The sequence below is a fragment of the Podarcis pityusensis genome (assembly GCF_964106645.2).
Source record: "Podarcis pityusensis genome assembly, chromosome: 12".
NCBI lineage: Eukaryota > Metazoa > Chordata > Lepidosauria > Squamata > Lacertidae > Podarcis > Podarcis pityusensis.
Genome location: NC_138037.1, coordinates 57,310,839 through 57,328,076, shown reverse-complemented (window position 1 = coordinate 57,328,076; position 17,238 = coordinate 57,310,839). Strand labels below are relative to the sequence as shown.

Sequence of the window (17,238 nt, the reverse complement as noted above, 5' to 3'; positions counted from 1 at the left end):
ATGACCGAAAATGTTACATTTCACTGCTGATATTAATTCTAATTTTGGCTTCATTTTACTGGAAAACTACTGTGCTTAATTTTTTTCAACCAAACTGGAAGGCAAATGGTTATATATGTCAGTATGTTCTATTACAAATTCTTATTTCAAGAAATTTAATTCAAAACCATTCAATTCTGTCTGGATTGGTTTGATAAGGACAGGCACCCATTTATACAAGTGCATTTATGTGAAATGCCTTTGCTCCCTATACACTAAACACACCTCCCATTAGTGCATTTAAGGGAAATGCAAGCAAGATGGTAGATAACAAAGCTGGCATTTGTAGTTTAAATTTGAATAGCACAGCACTTTGAAAATTAAACTCATGGGAGATAATGGGAGTGATCCATAGTTAGGATTTCACTTGTACGGCCAGAGGTGACAGGTTATTTGGTGAACAATTTACTGAGTGTCTCACTTCCTAACATGGGCATTGCAGGCTCATTCTATTAACCTTAATAGGTTTGCTTTGAAAGCGCTTTACTTGGAAGATTAAAATGTAAACTCCATCATATGTCAGTGGAGAGGGAGCCTGAGCCACTAAAGTGAAAAGTGGATGCAGCACATTCATCAGCCTCGCATCTGGAGCAAACAATGGAAGCTCCTGCAAGAAGCAGACGATGACTGAATTTATTACCTGCCTTTCACCAGCAGCTCCCTGGGCGGGTTACAACAATTTAAGACTGTGAAAACAAAGTACAGCCCAAGGAGTAGATGAGGCATGCTTCCTTTGTTTCTGTACACCAATGGAAAGCCAGCCCAGCTATTAGGCCAGGCCGCAGGAGCCTCCAGGTCCATGGTGCCCCACTGCCTCCACCAGCGTCACAGATTTTGGGCAAGATTGCTTCTATTTGAGGTGAGATTTCATCCAAATTCACACAATATCAAGATCTCACATGGTTTGGGGGTGAGATCTCTCCCAAGAACAGCGCAACTTGCCTGAAATTGGTGCCGATGGTGGCAGTGCTTCTCTACCAGCAGATATGCCTCAGCTGAGGACATATTTGGCAGAAGGGTGCTAGAACACAGCCTCCCTTCCTCCCTCTTAATAAGCAGCCGCCTTCCACCTGCCCACAGATGCTTGACTATGTCTGAGAATAGGATATAATGGGGGAAAATAAGCAAGCCATGGGCTCACAGCCCAAAAAGATACACAAACTGGGTGGAGATTTGTCTGCCTCTTCCCATATATGCAACTGCTAGAGTGTGAGCTGGCTGAGCAATGGTCATGACATGAGCATACATGTGGAGGAACCAAATAGGCATAATTACTCTGCAAGGACTGTATTAGTTCCTGGTCAGTTCTGGACCTGCAAGAGGAACACTGCAACTTCTCTGATTCCTAATTTGGCATGGGGAAACATATTTCATATTTTCAGGAGGTTCCACTTGCCCTTTAAGAATAGAAAAACCAAATTATTATGCTAGAACTACCTCCCTCCCATTATAGGATACTACACAATTTACTTAATGAAAGTAGACCACATTTAGAATTTGTGGTCATGTTTCTAATAAATGGTTCTATTAATACTTAGCTAATTTTGCTAGAATTATCTGGTTAATTTGTGCAGAATGTAAGGCTGTCATTAACACTCTATTTTAGCATTACAAAAACAATTAGGCAGGAGGAGCTACAGGAAAATTAGCAAGGAAGAAGGATGTACTTTGACATAAATGAATATGCAGTAATCATACAATGCTACTAAAATGAATTCACTGTGAATAGCATCTGGATTTAGAGCATTTTAAGTCATGAAATTTGCCAATATGCAACTATTTTATCGTAATCAGGCATACATCATAACTCCTTGTTCCAAGTAAGCAGACCAGATCAAACATGACTGAACAATATCTATTTCTTCCTTAACAGTAGCTCCAAGACTATCAGTACCCATTGTTCATCACCCATATAGAGGCACTGAATTCCCATTCACAGATTTTGCAAAGTATAATAATATCCCATGATTTATAAAACTAGAATCATGGATGGATGCATGTTTAGCAGCCACATACACAGGAAAAAACAAAGGTCCCTGCCCTAAGGAGTTTATAGTCTAACTTTCAACAGTGGGGGAAATACAAAGGAAGGAGAAAAGAAGGGGTCAATTGGAATCCATGTGATTCCATCGACACCACCTGGCAGTGACTCTCCAGGGTTTGGGGGATGATCATTCCCAGCCCTGCCTGGAGATACTGGGCACTGAACCTGCAGGCTTTCAAAGCAGATGCTCTTCCACTGAACTATGGTCTGGAAGATGCAGAAACTGGAGGAAATAAAGAAGCACTAGAAAGGCAACTACAGTTGGTCTATGTAACGCACAGCCCATTCTATGCAAACTTGAATTCAGCCACTAGTAGAACAAGAAGAGGGCAGAGTTGGACATCTCCCTCAGACTGAACCAGAAGGAGCCTCGGTGGTAAGTGACTAATATTCCAGTGTCAAAAGATTAAGACTCTTTTCAACTGGGCACCATTTTTTAATACAAAGGCTTGATGTCAATTACATAATAATCATTACTATAACCATGCATTGTAGCTTCTTCTTCTTCTTCTTCTTCAATCACTCGTAGGCGAATAAGATTGTCTTCCATAAACACTGTTTTAACAATGGGTCCGTAAGTGACTGTGGAGGCCGATTCTGGATCCACACGTCCTTCCACAGTGGGGACATTGGTTCCCGGGTGGGAGTTGATCACGGTGTGGATTTGCCAAGCGTGCCTTCCTCTTAGCACGTTTCTCCCTTGTGTTCTGAGTTCGAGTGTCTTGGAACTTGCTCCCGTAGGATAATGGCTACCAAGTACCAACCTGGAGCTTTAAAAGAGGATTGGACAAACTGAAGCAGAAGAGGACTATCAATGGCTACTAGCCAGGATGGCTCTGCTCTGCCTCCAGGTTAGAGGCAGCAAGGCTTCCGAATACCAGCTGCTGGAAACCACAGGAAGGGAGAGATGCTCTTGTGCTCGTGTTCTGCTCCTGGTTTCCCCCAGGCATCTGGTTGGCCACAGTGAGATCAGGATGTTGGACTAGATGGGCCATTGGCCTGACTCAGCAGGCTCTAATTCTGTTGTTCTGTTATATTCTCATGTCACATATGACACCAGGTGTGGGACAGGTAAGCCTGGTTTGTGGGTGGGGGGCAGCCGCCCTGAGCCCAGTCTTGGCTGGGGAGGGCGGGGTATAAATAAAAATTTACTTACTTACTTACTTTGCTGGCCAAATTGGAACCAGTACAGACCCAGCCTGGTAGTTCTCCCCGATGAGATATATAGGCCAAGTATTCAAAGTACTTCATGAACACAGCTGGACTTTATTTTATATCAATATTGCACAGATGAAATACATAGTACCTTCTATACTTTTATCACCATATTCTCACATTACTTATATTCTCACATTACATACTCTCACATTTCTTCAAACTTTTTCTTTCTTGTTTCTCATGCTGAGAATCACTGCCTGAGATCCCCTCCTCCATTCACATATTATTAAAGGTTCTTCTCAGTTTGCTGTATGCTGCATTAATTTACTTTGCAGTTGTCTGTCCTATACTGAGATTTCAAGCAGGCTATGGTAATTAACCAACCATAATAATTTTCTTTTTAAAATATATGTTAGTTTAATAAAATGTTCTATCTCACAATTGATTTAGTGGTACTTAGTATAGTCTTCTCCTTCATGGATCACTGCCTTGTCATGGCAAAGGGGCTTGAATAACTCAGAGAAGCTATGAGCTATGCCATGCAGGGCCACCCAAGATGGACAGGTCATAGTGGAGAGTCTTGACCAAACGTGATCCACCTGGAGGAGGAACCGGCAAGCCACTCCAGTATCCCTGCCGAGAAAACTCCATGGACAAAGACAACAAGCATACAAAAGTTATGAGCCCCTCAGGTCGGAAGGCATCCAACATGCCACTGAGGAAGAGCGGAGGACAAGTACAAGTAGATTCAGAGCTGATGAAGCGGCTGGGCCAAAGCCGAAAGGTCACTCAGTTGCGGATATGCCTGGAAGCGAAAGGAAAGTTCAATGCTGCAAAGAAAAATATTGCATAGGAACCTGGAATGTAAGAACCATGAACCTGGGTAAGTTGGATGTGGTCAAAAATGAGATGTCAAGAATAAATATTGACATCCTGGGCATCAGTGAACTAAAATGGACAGGAATGGGCGAATTCATTTCAGACAACCATCATATCTACTACTGTGGGCAAGAATCCCATAAAAGAAATGGAGTAGCCCTCATAGTCAACAAAAGAGTGGCAAAAGCTGTACTGGGATGCAATCTCAAAAATGATAGAATGATCTCGATACGAATCCAAGGCAGACCTTTTAACATCACAGTAATCCAAGTTTATGCACCAACTACTGGTGCTGAAGAAACTGAAATTGACCAATTCTATGAAGACTTACAACACCTTCTAGAAATGACACCAAAGAAGGATGTTCTTCTCATTATAGGGGATTGGAATGCTGAGGTAGGGAGTCAAGAGATAAAAGGAACAACTGGCAAGTTTGGCCTTGGAGTTCAAAACGAAGCAGGGCAAAGGCTAATAGAGTTCTGCCAAGAGAACGAGCTGGTCATCACAAACACTCTTTTCCAACAACACAAGAGACGACCCCACACATGGACATCACCAGATGGGCAGCATCGAAATCAGATTGATTATATTCTCTGCAGCCAAAGATGGAGAAGCTCTATACAGTCAGCAAAAACAAGACCTGGAGCTGACTGTGGCTCAGATCATCAGCTTCTTATAGCAAAATTCAAGCTTAAACTGAAGAAAGTAGGAAAAACCACTAGGCCGGTAAGATACAATCTAAATCAAATCCCTTATGAATACACAGTGGAAGTGAGGAACAGGTTTAAGGATTTAGATTTGCTGGACAGAGTGCCTGAAGAACTATGGATGAAGGCTCGTAACATTACACAGGAGGCAGCAACGAAAACCATCTCAATGGAAAGGAAATGCAAGAAAGCAAAGTGGCTGTCCAACGAGGCCTTACAAATAACGGGGGAGAGAAGGCAAGCAAAATGTGAGGGAGATAGTTAAAGATACAGGAAACTGAATGCATATTTCCAAAAAATAGCAAGGAGAGGCAAGAAGGCCTTCTTAAACGAGCAAAGCAAAGAAATAGAGGAAAACAATAGAATGGGAAGAACCAGAGATCTGTTCAAGAAAATTGGAGATATGAAAGGAACATTTCGTACAAAGATTACCATAATAAAGGACAAAAGTGGTAAGGACCTAACAGAAGCAGAAGACATCAAGAAGAGGTGGCAAGAATACACAGAGGAATTATACCAGAAAGATATGGATGTCTCCTACACCCCAGGTAGTGTGGTTGCTGACCTTGAGCCAGACATCCTGGAGAGTGAAGTCAAATGGGCCTTAGAAAGCACTCCTAATAACAAGGCCAGTGGAAGTGATGATATTCCAGCTGAACTATTTAAAATTTTAAAAGATGATGCTGTTAAAGTGCTACACTCAATATGCCAGCAAGTTTTTGAAAACTCAGCAGTGGCCAGAGGATTGGAGAAGATCCGTCTACATCCCAATCCCAAAGAAGGGTAGTGCCAAAAAATGCTCCAACTGCTGCATAATTGCACTCATTTAACATGCTAGCAAGGTTATGCTTAAAATTCTACAAGGCAGGCTTAGGCTGTATGTGGACCGAGAACTCCCAGAAGTGCAAGCTGGATTTCGAAGGGGCAGAGGAACCAAAGACCAAATTGCAAACATGTGCTGAATTATGGAGAAAGCCAGAGAGTTCCAGAAAAACATCAGCTTCTGCTTCATTGACTATGCAAAAGCCTTTGACTGTGTCGACCACAGCAAACTATGGCAAATTCTTAAAGAAATGGGAGTGCCTGATCACCTCATCTGTCTCCTGAGAAATCTCTATGTGGGACAAGAAGCTACAGTTAGAACTGGATATGGAACAACTGATCGGTTCAAAATTGGGAAAGGAGTATGACAAGGCTGTATATTGTCTCCCTGCTTATTTAACTTATATGCAGAATTCATCATGCGAAAGGCTGGGCTGGATGAATCCCAAGCCGGAATTAAGATTGCTGGAAGAAATAGCAACAACCTCAGATATGCAGATGACACAACCTTGATGGCAGAAAGTGAGGAGGAATTAAAGAACGTTTTAATGAGGGTGAAAGAGTAGAGCGCAAAATATGGTCTGAAGCTCAACATCAAAAAAACGAAGATCATGGCCACTGGGCCCATCACCTCCTGGCAAACAGAAGGGGAAGAAATGGAGGCAGTGAGAGATTTTACTTTCTTGGGCTCCATGATAACTGCAGATGGTGGCTGCAGTCACGAAATTAAAAGATGCCTGCTTCTTGGGAGAAAAGCAATGACAAACCTAGACAGCATCTTAAAAAGCAGAGACATCACCTTGCCAACAAAGGTCCGTATAGTTAAAGCTATGGTTTTCCCAGTAGTGATGTATGGAAGTGAGACCTGGACCATAAAGAAGGCTGATCGCCAAAGAATTGATGCTTTTGAATTATGGTGCTGGAGGAGAGTCTTGAGAGTCCCATAGACTGCAAGAAGATCAAACCTATCCATTCTGAAGGAAATCAGCCCTGAGTGCTCACTGGAAGGACAGATTGTGAAGCTGAGGCTCCAATACTTTGGCCACCTCATGAGAAGAGAAGACTCCCTGGAAAAGACCCTGATGTTGGGAAAGATTGAGGGCACAAAGAGAAGGGGACGACAAAGGACGAGATGGTTGGACAGTGTTCTCGAAGCTACAAGCATGAGTCTGACCAAACTGCAGGAGGCAGTAGAAGACAGGAGTGCCTGGCGTGCTCTGGTCCAGGGGGTCACGAAGAGTCGGACACGACTAAACGACTAAACAACAACAGCACTCCGCCTTCCAATGCAGCATCTCAGAAGCTTCAGTCACAAGCTCTAATTTACACACTTTGTGCCCCCTCTTTCTTCTCCCCCCCCCCCCGCTGATGTACTTTCCATACTTTCCAATATATTTTTTATCTCCTCCTGAAAGTCACTCACAGGCCACAAGGTAACTTGTGGACCAGTGGCTACTTTGAATTCTATACCCTCTTCCTGACCTTGACGGTGATGATCACTGTGTGTGGCTCCATGGAACCTCACTCCCCCCGAGCCTCAGCCTGTGAGGAGTGAAAGATTACAATTCTAGGGGTTTTGTCTGCAAATATTCTCAATGTTCTGTTTTGAAGCATGCGCCTACCCCAGAATGGATTCTGATCACCAGTAAGTTAATTTATGCAACCTGTTCTTGGGAGGTGAACAAATGTTTCTCTCATTTAATATGAAAAGCTTGGGCTCCGTTGTGAAATGGTCTAGAAATGAGCGAGTCCTTTGTAGGGAAAACCCAGACATTGTCCTCCTGCAGGAGACCCATCGAAAACCTCAACTTTCTTACAGCTGAAAGGCAGATGGATCAGGAAATGCGTTTGCTCCCCTATGGCTTTTCAAATCCTAAAAACTGGCAATTTTAAATATGAAAAAATGCCAATTTCTCCACAGGCCACAGAATGAATGGCAAACCTGCAAAAGTATGTTTGCCGATGATGTCTTACTGTTCTTAGACAAACCTGCAAAGGTCAGAGCAGCACTCCAAACCCAGTTAAACAGGTTCCAGGAGGTGGCAGATCTGGAAATTCAATCCTGTAAAAGTGGAGCTTCTCTGTGTTAATATTCATCTTGCTGAACAGAAACATCAGCTATCCAACCCAATACTAGAATACTGCAGCTTTACATACTTAGGAATTCTCATTATAAAGGAAGTTACAAGCATCTTTGTAAGGTTAACGTTATTCACTTGCTGCATACTGTGCAAGAAGATCTCTCTTGCTGAAAGAAATTGACTCTTTCTTGGGTAGACTAGAATGTGGCACTTAAAAGGCCTCTTCTCCCCAAGTTTCCTTTTCTGTTTCAGAGTTTACCTGTTTTGTGGAAGAGGAAAATACATGCAGATAAATAAAGCACTTTGTGCAGAGCAAGAAAGAATGGGGGGTTTGGAATACCAAACTTAAAATTATACTTTTTTGCTTTCTAAATAAGGCCACTAATCAAATCACTAAGGAATGAGGCAGCTGTAAAAGGATATGATTTGGCTTTTTGTTATTGTCTAAAATCATTTTGCAAAGGAAGGAGAGGGGGAGGTGAAGGGTGAGAATTTAGACACACTGATCTCAGCCAAAGTCTAAGAATGGAGAATCTGAATCCTTGCCAAAGGGGTGGGATCAATTATGTCTTTTTCTTTCCAAAGTCACACACACACACACACACACACACACACACACACCTTTACCAGTTAATAATCAGGAGCAGGCAGGCTGGAGATAGACTTCTTGTTTGCATTCTGCTGGGATCCAAGGCTGTGGCCATGGGAGAAGCAAGGCCTTCTTGGGTGTTAATGCTGTGAGCCCCTCCATCATAAGTTCAGGTTGTATATATGTGTAAATAAACCATCTATCCTAAAGACACCACAGCCTCCGCTGAGCCTCATTCCAAGGAAACCGGACCCTGGGTAAGTGCCTGGAACCCCGGGAATCTTGCACTGCTTGACTATTGGGGTGGCTTGCAACAATATCCTTCCACCTTATTCCACATTCTTGAAAATAAGATGTGGACAAGAAGCAGCCGGACAGCTTATTATGTCCCTTGTTAACAGTTCTGTGTCGCACATTTAAGACTAACCAATTTAGGCTGCAATCTTATACACACTTAACTAGTGTGTGGGAGAAAGCCCCATGGAATTCAGTGGGCCTTCCTTCTGAGTGGACATGGGTAGACATATTGTTGCATTTAGTGCAGCCCTAACAGACAGAAATGCAGTCCCTGAAAGGGTTTAATATATTCTGGTGGAGTTCAACCCTATAAATGTCTTAGAATTATGTCTCATTGAGTTACCATAGAATCATCATAGAATTGTAGAGTTGGGAGTCCAAGGGTCATCTAATGCAGCTCCCTGCAATGCAGAAATGTCAGCTAAACCATCTATGTCAGATGGCCATCCAGCCTCTGCTTAAAAGCCTCCAAGGAAGGAGAGTCCACAACTCATAAGTTAAATGAGTAAGTGTGTAATACTGAAGATTAAGAATTTGGGGTTTATTCTGAGAAGTTTGTTTTCTACAGCAGATGGATGCAAGTCCAACATTTTATTCCTCCCTTCTGCTCATGAACAATGACCTTTCTTGCTGCACTAGCAATAATGGAAGGTCTCCTGCATGCCAGGAGCACTGGACAATGTAATTTTCCTAGTGCTATTATAGTGGCACTTAGAAAACTCCATGTCTCACTGCTCTTGATGCACAGCCCTAATGGTGTGCCAGGCAGCAGAGAGGGGAGGGGGGAAAGCTCTGGCCCTCCTTGTACATTCCACTGGAGCAACAAACCAGGTAAGGGGGGGAGCGGTGGGAGGGAGGTAAGTAGGGGAGTTGGAGGCTTACCAGGAAGGGAGAGGGAGAGAGGCGGGAGGGCCTGGCGGTGACACAGGCATGCTCCCCTCTGGCCAAAGCAAACGCTTCTGGGGCACACTTAAAAAAATCCAATTATAAATATACAACTAAAGCCCCCCCCCAAAAAACCCCAGGCATTTCCTATAAAATGCAAAAATCCCCCCACATGAGGATGTGCCCCCCCCCAGAGGACATTTCTGGGATTTTCTGGCCATATGGCAAGCCTAATAAACAGAGAGATATTGTGAGTTAGTGTGGAAATACTTTTTTATTTTTCTGAGCCCAATTCTGAACCTGACTGGGGATGTTCTTCCCATTCCTAGCAGAAACAAGGAGGGTGGACTCCTATGAAGATAGGTAATTGTTACTCTTACACATTCTAAAAGTAAAACTTGTAGGCAGTGATTTTTTTTCTAGAAAAATAGGTGTCGGTACTGACCATGAAGTTGTTACAGTAAGTGTTACACTTTTTAACCAACAAAAAAGAGAGATGCTGGTACAGGGCGGCCTGCTCTTGAGGACCCCCTGAAAAAAAGCTCGGCTTGTAGGGATGCGTGTGGGTTCCTCAGCTATCAGAAGTTTGAGAAACACTGTGCACAAAAGAACTAGAAGGAGCATGTAAAGACTTGTGAGAAGGTTCTTACAGGAAAGCCCAGCAGCAAAAGGACAGGTGAAAAAGAGAGAGACAGGTTCCTTATCTTTGTGAGTTTATTAATTCAGAAGCCCTTGTTTGTACCACAGGCCTTTTAAGGATCCTTCTGTCAGCCTGCTCCCCCCTGACTGATTTCCAGCGTGATGAATCTTGCACTACTTTAACTAGCTGTAGTAAGGATACAAATTGCACTCCGCAAAGTAGCTGGCAGCTCATCAACCATTGCACCCAGGCTATATTGCCCAAACCGGAAAAGATTTCAGCGGAAAGAAATAAAGCATGCAAACAAGTGGAAGGACAAGGAGGAAGGCAGCTTCTCCTCAGAGGGAGCAAGACCTAAATAAAACCTCCAAATTCTAGTAAGTTGACACTGCTAAGAAAACACAGGCAAGGCAGGGAGAGGTTTTGCTCTCCTCCTAGACCCCCAAGTCCTTTTCGTGTAAAGTGAACATGTGTTTCGTTCTCCTTGCTTGGAGGTTTTTAAGCAGAGGTTGGGTGACCATCCCTTGTGGATGCTTTAACATAGATTCCTGAATTGCAGGCGGTTGGACTAGATGACCCTCAGGCTCCCTTCCAACTCTCTAACTCTGTGATTCTGTGATTTGCACTCAATCACCCCACATCTCTAATTTGGCTTTAAGATGAAATGGAAGAGAGAGGGAGGGTGGAGAACAGCCATGCTCCTCTTTCCCTGTAGCTTTGGTGCAAAATGAGTCTCTCCCGCTGCCCCCCCCCCCTCCGGCATGTATAACATCACCAATATTCCATCATACACAGAGTGCAGATTTGGCCTTTCTGCCAGGCTTGCTTCTTTGAGACTTTTTCGTTAGTCCTAATAATAGCAATACCGTTAGCTTGGATGTTTTCTTTTAGACAGACAAGGTTGCCTGCAATTTTGGTTTGCTAGCAATAACAGCTGTCATTTGACTCCACAAGCCATGCTCCTCTGCTGCCCTCTGCTGCAGAGCTCTGTATATTTCCCCTACTTTGCAAAGAAAGGAAAAAAGAGAGAAGCTTGTTCGCTCCCCATCCTCTAAGACGGAGGTTTTCAATCTTTTTGAGTCCACGGCTCCTTTGACCAACTACATTCTTTCTGCGGCTCCCCTGGGGGGCTCAGAAACTCATTTATGTCCCCCCTTGCCTGCAGAGCTGGCAGCCTCTCAGCCCTTTTCAAACACCCTCCCTTGTGGAGTGTTCCCTCAGCCTCCTCTCCTCTCCATTCTCCTCTGGGCAGCCGCAGCTGCTGCCCCTGGCCTCTGAGCTGCCCCTCACCCAAAAGAGAGGTGCCTCCCCACACTGCCCCCCAGGGGCCTGGGAAGCACCCCCTGGCCAGCCCCAGAGGCACCATTTGCCTGGGCTGCTGCAACAAACAGCTGTGCAAGTCTTTGGGAGGCAGAGACGCAAGAGGGCATCAGAGGAGGGAGGGAAGGAAAGAGGGACAGAGGCCAGGGTTGCCACGGCACACTGGTTGAAAACCACTGCCCTGAGAAGTCATTGCTACGAGAAAGGGAACAATCAAATCCTGGCTTCATAAACTGAGATTTGCACAAGCTTCTGGCAGCCAGTTCACTCCTCCCTTCTCACAAGCAGCCACACAAGCCAGGAAACCAGAGTTAAGCAGAGATTCCAGTATGAACTGGGAACTCTGCTTAATGGCTTCTGAACAAGCCAAGGTATGGAAGCCAACTTTAAAGTATAACTTCATATGCTGCTTGCTAGGAAGCCAGATACCATCATTTCTGGTTCAGACACAACAAGAGGCGACGATTAGCTGCAGCTTCCTGGCTTGACTGCTCACCTGCAGGAAGGGAAGAAGGGAGGGGAAGCAAGCAGTTGCCATGCAGCCTGAGCATAGCTCAGCTTCTTCTTTTCCTTTTCTTCTAAATGCTTTTCATTGGTTTTTCAAAAGGAAGATGAGAACATAACCCCCCTCACCCAATGTTTTCCCCTTCCCACCCCCAAACACAGATTCCTATGGGGAAATGTGACCCCAGAGTTCAGGGGCTGCCACTGTAATTGATTTTATGTTGAGTATGTGATGAAAGGGTACCATTTCTTTACATAACTCAGTTTATTAAGCCCAAATGTAGTTTTCCAAACTTGGCCAGAATTTGCAAAATCTTGCGAAGTAATGGACCACGGGAGGTCAAATCAACATTATCCAACAGGTGAAGAGGGAATCAAAGGCCAATGTGGGAGGCAAGGGTCCCCACACTGAACCATGCTGGGAGGGTACAGAGCTTAGGAGACCCCACCACTTCCTCCCCAGGAATGGGGGACACAAGCAGCGCCTCCTGTTTGCAAAGATACCACGCTGCTGCTGCGGCAGGGGGCAAGGCACTTCTTGGAGGCCAGATCTGCTGCCTCTGTGGATCCTGCTGCCCAAGTCACCTCACCTTGCCTCCTGGCTGGGCTGGCCCTGCTTTCTGCTGTGAAAAGCTTAAAAGCAAACTGCTGTCAATGACACAAAAGCAGACCAGTCAGTTTCTTTTCCTGGTCAGCTGGCAACCAATGAGGTGGAGTGGGGGGTGGGGTGGGGGGTGGGACTGAGATAGTGGCTTGCCTAATGCCACCTGGTGAGAGAAGTGATATTTGAACAGGGGCCATCCTTCCTATTCTTTGGCTGCAGTCCTATCCACTTCTTACCTGGGAGTAAATTCCATTGAACTTCTGAGAAGACATGGTGGGATCGCACAGCTACCCACCAGACACATTAAAGACATTCAAAGATGCTGCTATTGTGAAATAGACTAGGAAATGCATTGGAAAATTAAAAGGAATATTACCTGTAAATATCCCCCTTGTTCTTGGAAGCAGTAACATTATCTTTGATTAATGTGTACTACATGTGTGAACTAGCGTTTAGAAGCCTCTGTGTTACAGCATGAATAATTGAATAGAAAACAACGGAGTTGGTGGATTAGATCTTAAAAAGAGTTTACTGATCTAAAGCAATGACTCTTAAAATAGATAAAAGTGTTGTAGTTTTTAAAGCCTGAAAGCATAGATGGTTGTGAATGAATAAAATGCGAAGTAAAACCTTGGAAACATAAGTAAAAGGCAAACTACATTAAAATAAGTGAGATGAAAAACTGAAGTGACTCCCATAACTTAACATGCAACTGAACCATCTGAGTGGGGCAGAGTTCTTTACTTGCAAAGCCTAATTATCTCTGACTGAGTAGCTCCCAGACTGCATGGTGACTGGTGAAGCATATTAGACTGTCAACAAAGTACTACTAGCATGTCATTAGAAATAAATATGTAACTGAAGACATCTGTGACCTCAAAGCACTGATCCATAGAGGAGCCTGTTTGCTGCATCTCTGCATGATATATTGCTTTCCTGCATCTCAGCCTCCACCAGGGGCAAGTAATTCTGCCCAGTCTCTGCATCAGATGCAATTGGGGCATTTGGTCACTTTTGACACAGAGACTGCACAATTACACACCCTTTGAAGAAGATGCCTGTTGTGTTCCTGCATGAATCACCATTCTCTCTTGGCCTCCTTCCAGCCCCCAATGGGGCCTTATAAAGAAGTTCTGTTGTAAGCTGATTTTGTTCTCTTAAGCACCCTGAAAGGATACCTTTTCGTGTGTAAAGATGAAGGGGGTTCCAACATTAACTCAGAAAAAAAGTATTTTAGCTATCACATACCCGTCAACTGTCCCAGAAAAAAATGGGATGTCCTTGTGAGAGGATGTCGGCCACAAAGGCTGCTGTGATTTCTGGCCGCATTCTTGCCCCAAAAAAGTGCTTTCTTTGAGGCAGCGATCTTGCACGGCCCTCAAAACAAATGTTTTGGGGTGCTGTGCCCAAAAACGTGCTGGGGACGGGGCTGCAATCTTGTGCAGGTTATGGGACTCAAGGCCAAGTGAAGCCCCAGAAGATGGTGTCCCGGTTTTGGGCCGCTTCATATTGGAAGGTATGCAATTAGACATTTGGGGATTTCTGAAACAAGCCATGAGCTTGTTTCAGAAGTAATATTAAGTCAGGATTGTGGTTTATGGCTCCAACTTACTAGAGGGCAGAAGTGAATCAGGTGTGGTTCACACATTGAGACTACAATGCTGCAGCTGTCCAGATGGCCCTGCCTGTGGAAATGGTAGCATTTCAGAGAAAGCCACCTTGGAGGTTGGGTTTCGGCATCCTACCTAGCAACCTAAATTCGGCTTCTAGGACCTCACAAAAACATTTTCCCATGCCACTGGTGCTAACATGATTCCGCTCCATCACTGTCTACAAGACTGCCTAGCCAAGAAGCCACATCTGCAACCTTCATGCACTCTGCTCTCTGTATGCCCAACACACACCTAACTATCCGTGTTCCTAATGATCAAATCACCCATTGCCACGATCCCTCCATCCACTGGAGAAGTACACCCACCCCTCAACACATTTGGTTTTTAAAGGGCATAAAATTAAGCAATATATTATTTGAATACAAAGTTTTATATAAACTTTGTACTGATTCCTTGTGTTTTCTTTTTAGCCCCCTCCCTCTTACGTTTGGAAGGCAAGTATGGTTAATATGCACAGAGACAACCATCCACCTGCAACAGAAAAGTAGAAAAGAGCATGCCAACTTCTCTGAGCCTCTGAAGTGACTCTTACTTCAGACCTCAAACTCGGCCCTCCGGATGTGTTTGGCCTACAACTCCCATGATCCCTAGCTAGCAGGACCAGTGGTCAGGGATGATGGGAACTGTAGTCTCAAAACATCTGGAGGGCCGAGGTTGAGGAAGCCTGCTTCAGAGCATGTTTTTGGTAGCACCCTTGAGCTGGAGAGACCAAGTGGCGGAGACAGGATCAGGCAGTGTCCTTCCTTGGGTGCGGATTCCCTGCTTCACATATTGCTAAGGAAAGGCACTTTTCCCCACAGACATTTCACATGTCAAGCACTTCCCACAGGAAAGGCATCAATATATAATAATAACAACAACAATAATACAATGAAAACTGTGAGAATTATCAGTAACCTGAGAGTGAACACAGTGGAACTTACGAGTAAAAATACTTAGGATTGCAGTATAAGACTGCACAGTCTACCTAGTTACCTGGGAGCTTACTCCATTGAACTGAGTAGGACTTACTTCTCAGTATACATGCAAAGGCTTGTAGTATATGACTCAATTTACAATAATAAAAAAACACTCCATGGATTTTCTTTAATTAAAGAATTTAAAGTGGACTGGAGGGGGAGGTCTGATCTCTCCAACACTTTTCACTGATCTCTGAGAAGTGAAGGGGAGGAGAAAGGGAAATAATAAGATAAAAGATATTCTCAAGCCCTTTCCAATACCAGTGCGTCAGAAAGATCTCCCGGAGGCATACTATAATAATAATAATAATTTATTATTATTTATGCCCCACCCATCTGGCTGGGTTTCCCCAGCCACTCTGGGCAGCTTCCAACAAAATATTAAAATACAATAGTCCGTCAAACATTAAAGGCTTCCCTAAACAGGGCTGCCTCCAGATGCCTTCTAAATGTCAGGTAGTTGTTTATTTCTTTGACATCTGATGGGAGAGTGTTCCACAACACTGAGTGGGTGCCACTACGGAGAAGGCCCTCTGCCTGGTTCCCTGTAACTTGACTTCTTGCAGCGAGGGAACCGCCAGATGGGATTGGACTAGATGGCCCTTGGGATCCCTTCCAGCTCTACAATTTTATAAATCTGCTTTTCCAAGCCTGGGCACCAGTTGTTTTAAATCCCTCTGCTAGCCGCTTTTTAGTGCACACTGAGAGCAGGGCCACATCCACAAGCCACTTTTAGTGCACATGACTTTCCCCTCCAAAACATTCTTGAGACCTGCAGCTTCCTCCTCACCAAGCTACAATTCCCAACACGCTTAAGATGTATGATGTACATGAGAACGGGGCGGCGGGAGGGCGCGCGAAGGCGCAGCCGGGGAAGCCTCTCGCCTCCTCCGGGCGGCGCCTTCAAGAGCTGCGGCTTGGCAGCGGCGGGGCTCGGCCCGAAAGCGCCCTATCCCCCCCCTTCCCGCCACAGAGGAGCAGCCGGGGAGGCAGGAGCTGCCCTTCTCCTCTTGCACAGGCTCTGGTTGCAAGTGCTTTGCTTTCGCGGCGTTTCCGTGGAGCAGATGCTGCCTTTTTCGCTTGCACAGCTCTCCCCTCTGTTGCTGCAATGCAAAAAGCAACGCAGCTCTTGGCTTGCCGGCAAAACAATCCTCCTCTCTTTCCCCGCTCCGCCTTCGAGTTGCTACAGCCTTTCTCCACCTGTGGGATGTTGTTGAACTACAAGTCCCGCCAACCCCAGCTAGCAAGGCCGGAGCTCAGGGATGATGGGAGTTGTAGTCCAACAAGATAGACGCTAGCGGCTGCTCAGAAGTCGGCCGCCGAGCCATAGATTACTGTGGCGATCGGTGCGATCGTCCCTCGGCGCGTCTCCCCTGGCTCCTGGCGAGCCGCGTCCTGGACCCTCCAGGTGCGAAAGGGAAAGCGGCGGCGGAGAGAGCGAGAGCGAGAGCGAGAGAGCGATCGGGTGTCTCTGGGCAGCAGCACCAGGTATCCCCCCCCCCGGCAGAAATGCTCTCCTCTGGCCCTTCCTGGTTGTGTCAATCAGCCCCCCCCCCCCTTTCTTAAAGGGAGCAGACAATAGTGAGCAGCCCAACTGCCTGGCTCCTGCTTTTTGCAAGTTGCAGCTCCTCGCCGGGACTTGGAGTCTCTCCTCTCAGTCCCGCGTTTGGCCCCCAGGGGCCCGTCGAGTCCGGCATCCTCTTCCCACGCCGCTTCCTCGTGCGGGAGCCCTTCCTCCGGTGGCCGCGTGGCTGGCAGCCCCCTCCTCCAATCCTCTTCTGGAGGCATCCAAGCTGGTGGCCGCGGATCGCTGCCTCCTGGTCCGGCGTGGTCTCTGCATCTACTTCCTTGACTAGTGAAAATATTATTACTAACTTATACCCCGCCTTCTTTAGCTGAGATTCCTGCATTGAAGGGGTTGGACTAGATGACCCTCGGGGTCCCTTCCAACTCTACAATTCTTCCCTGATTCTTCTAACTCTATGATTCTTCCCTGACAGGGACTCACACACACTCCTTCACACTCCCTACGCACCC

At 45.5% G+C, this 17,238-nt stretch overlaps 1 protein-coding gene across 2 annotated transcripts in view; it reads left to right on the top strand.

The window, feature by feature from the left end:
- The first annotated feature begins 16,578 nt into the window (after positions 1–16,578).
- TPK1 (thiamin pyrophosphokinase 1) overlaps positions 16,579–17,238 on the top strand; it is a 244,035-nt gene continuing 243,375 nt past the window's right edge. For both annotated transcript variants that reach the window (XM_080976012.1, XM_080976006.1), the window contains exon 1: positions 16,579–16,689. The gene's annotated coding sequence lies outside the window, so the exon portion shown is untranslated. The remainder of the gene's footprint in view (positions 16,690–17,238) is intronic.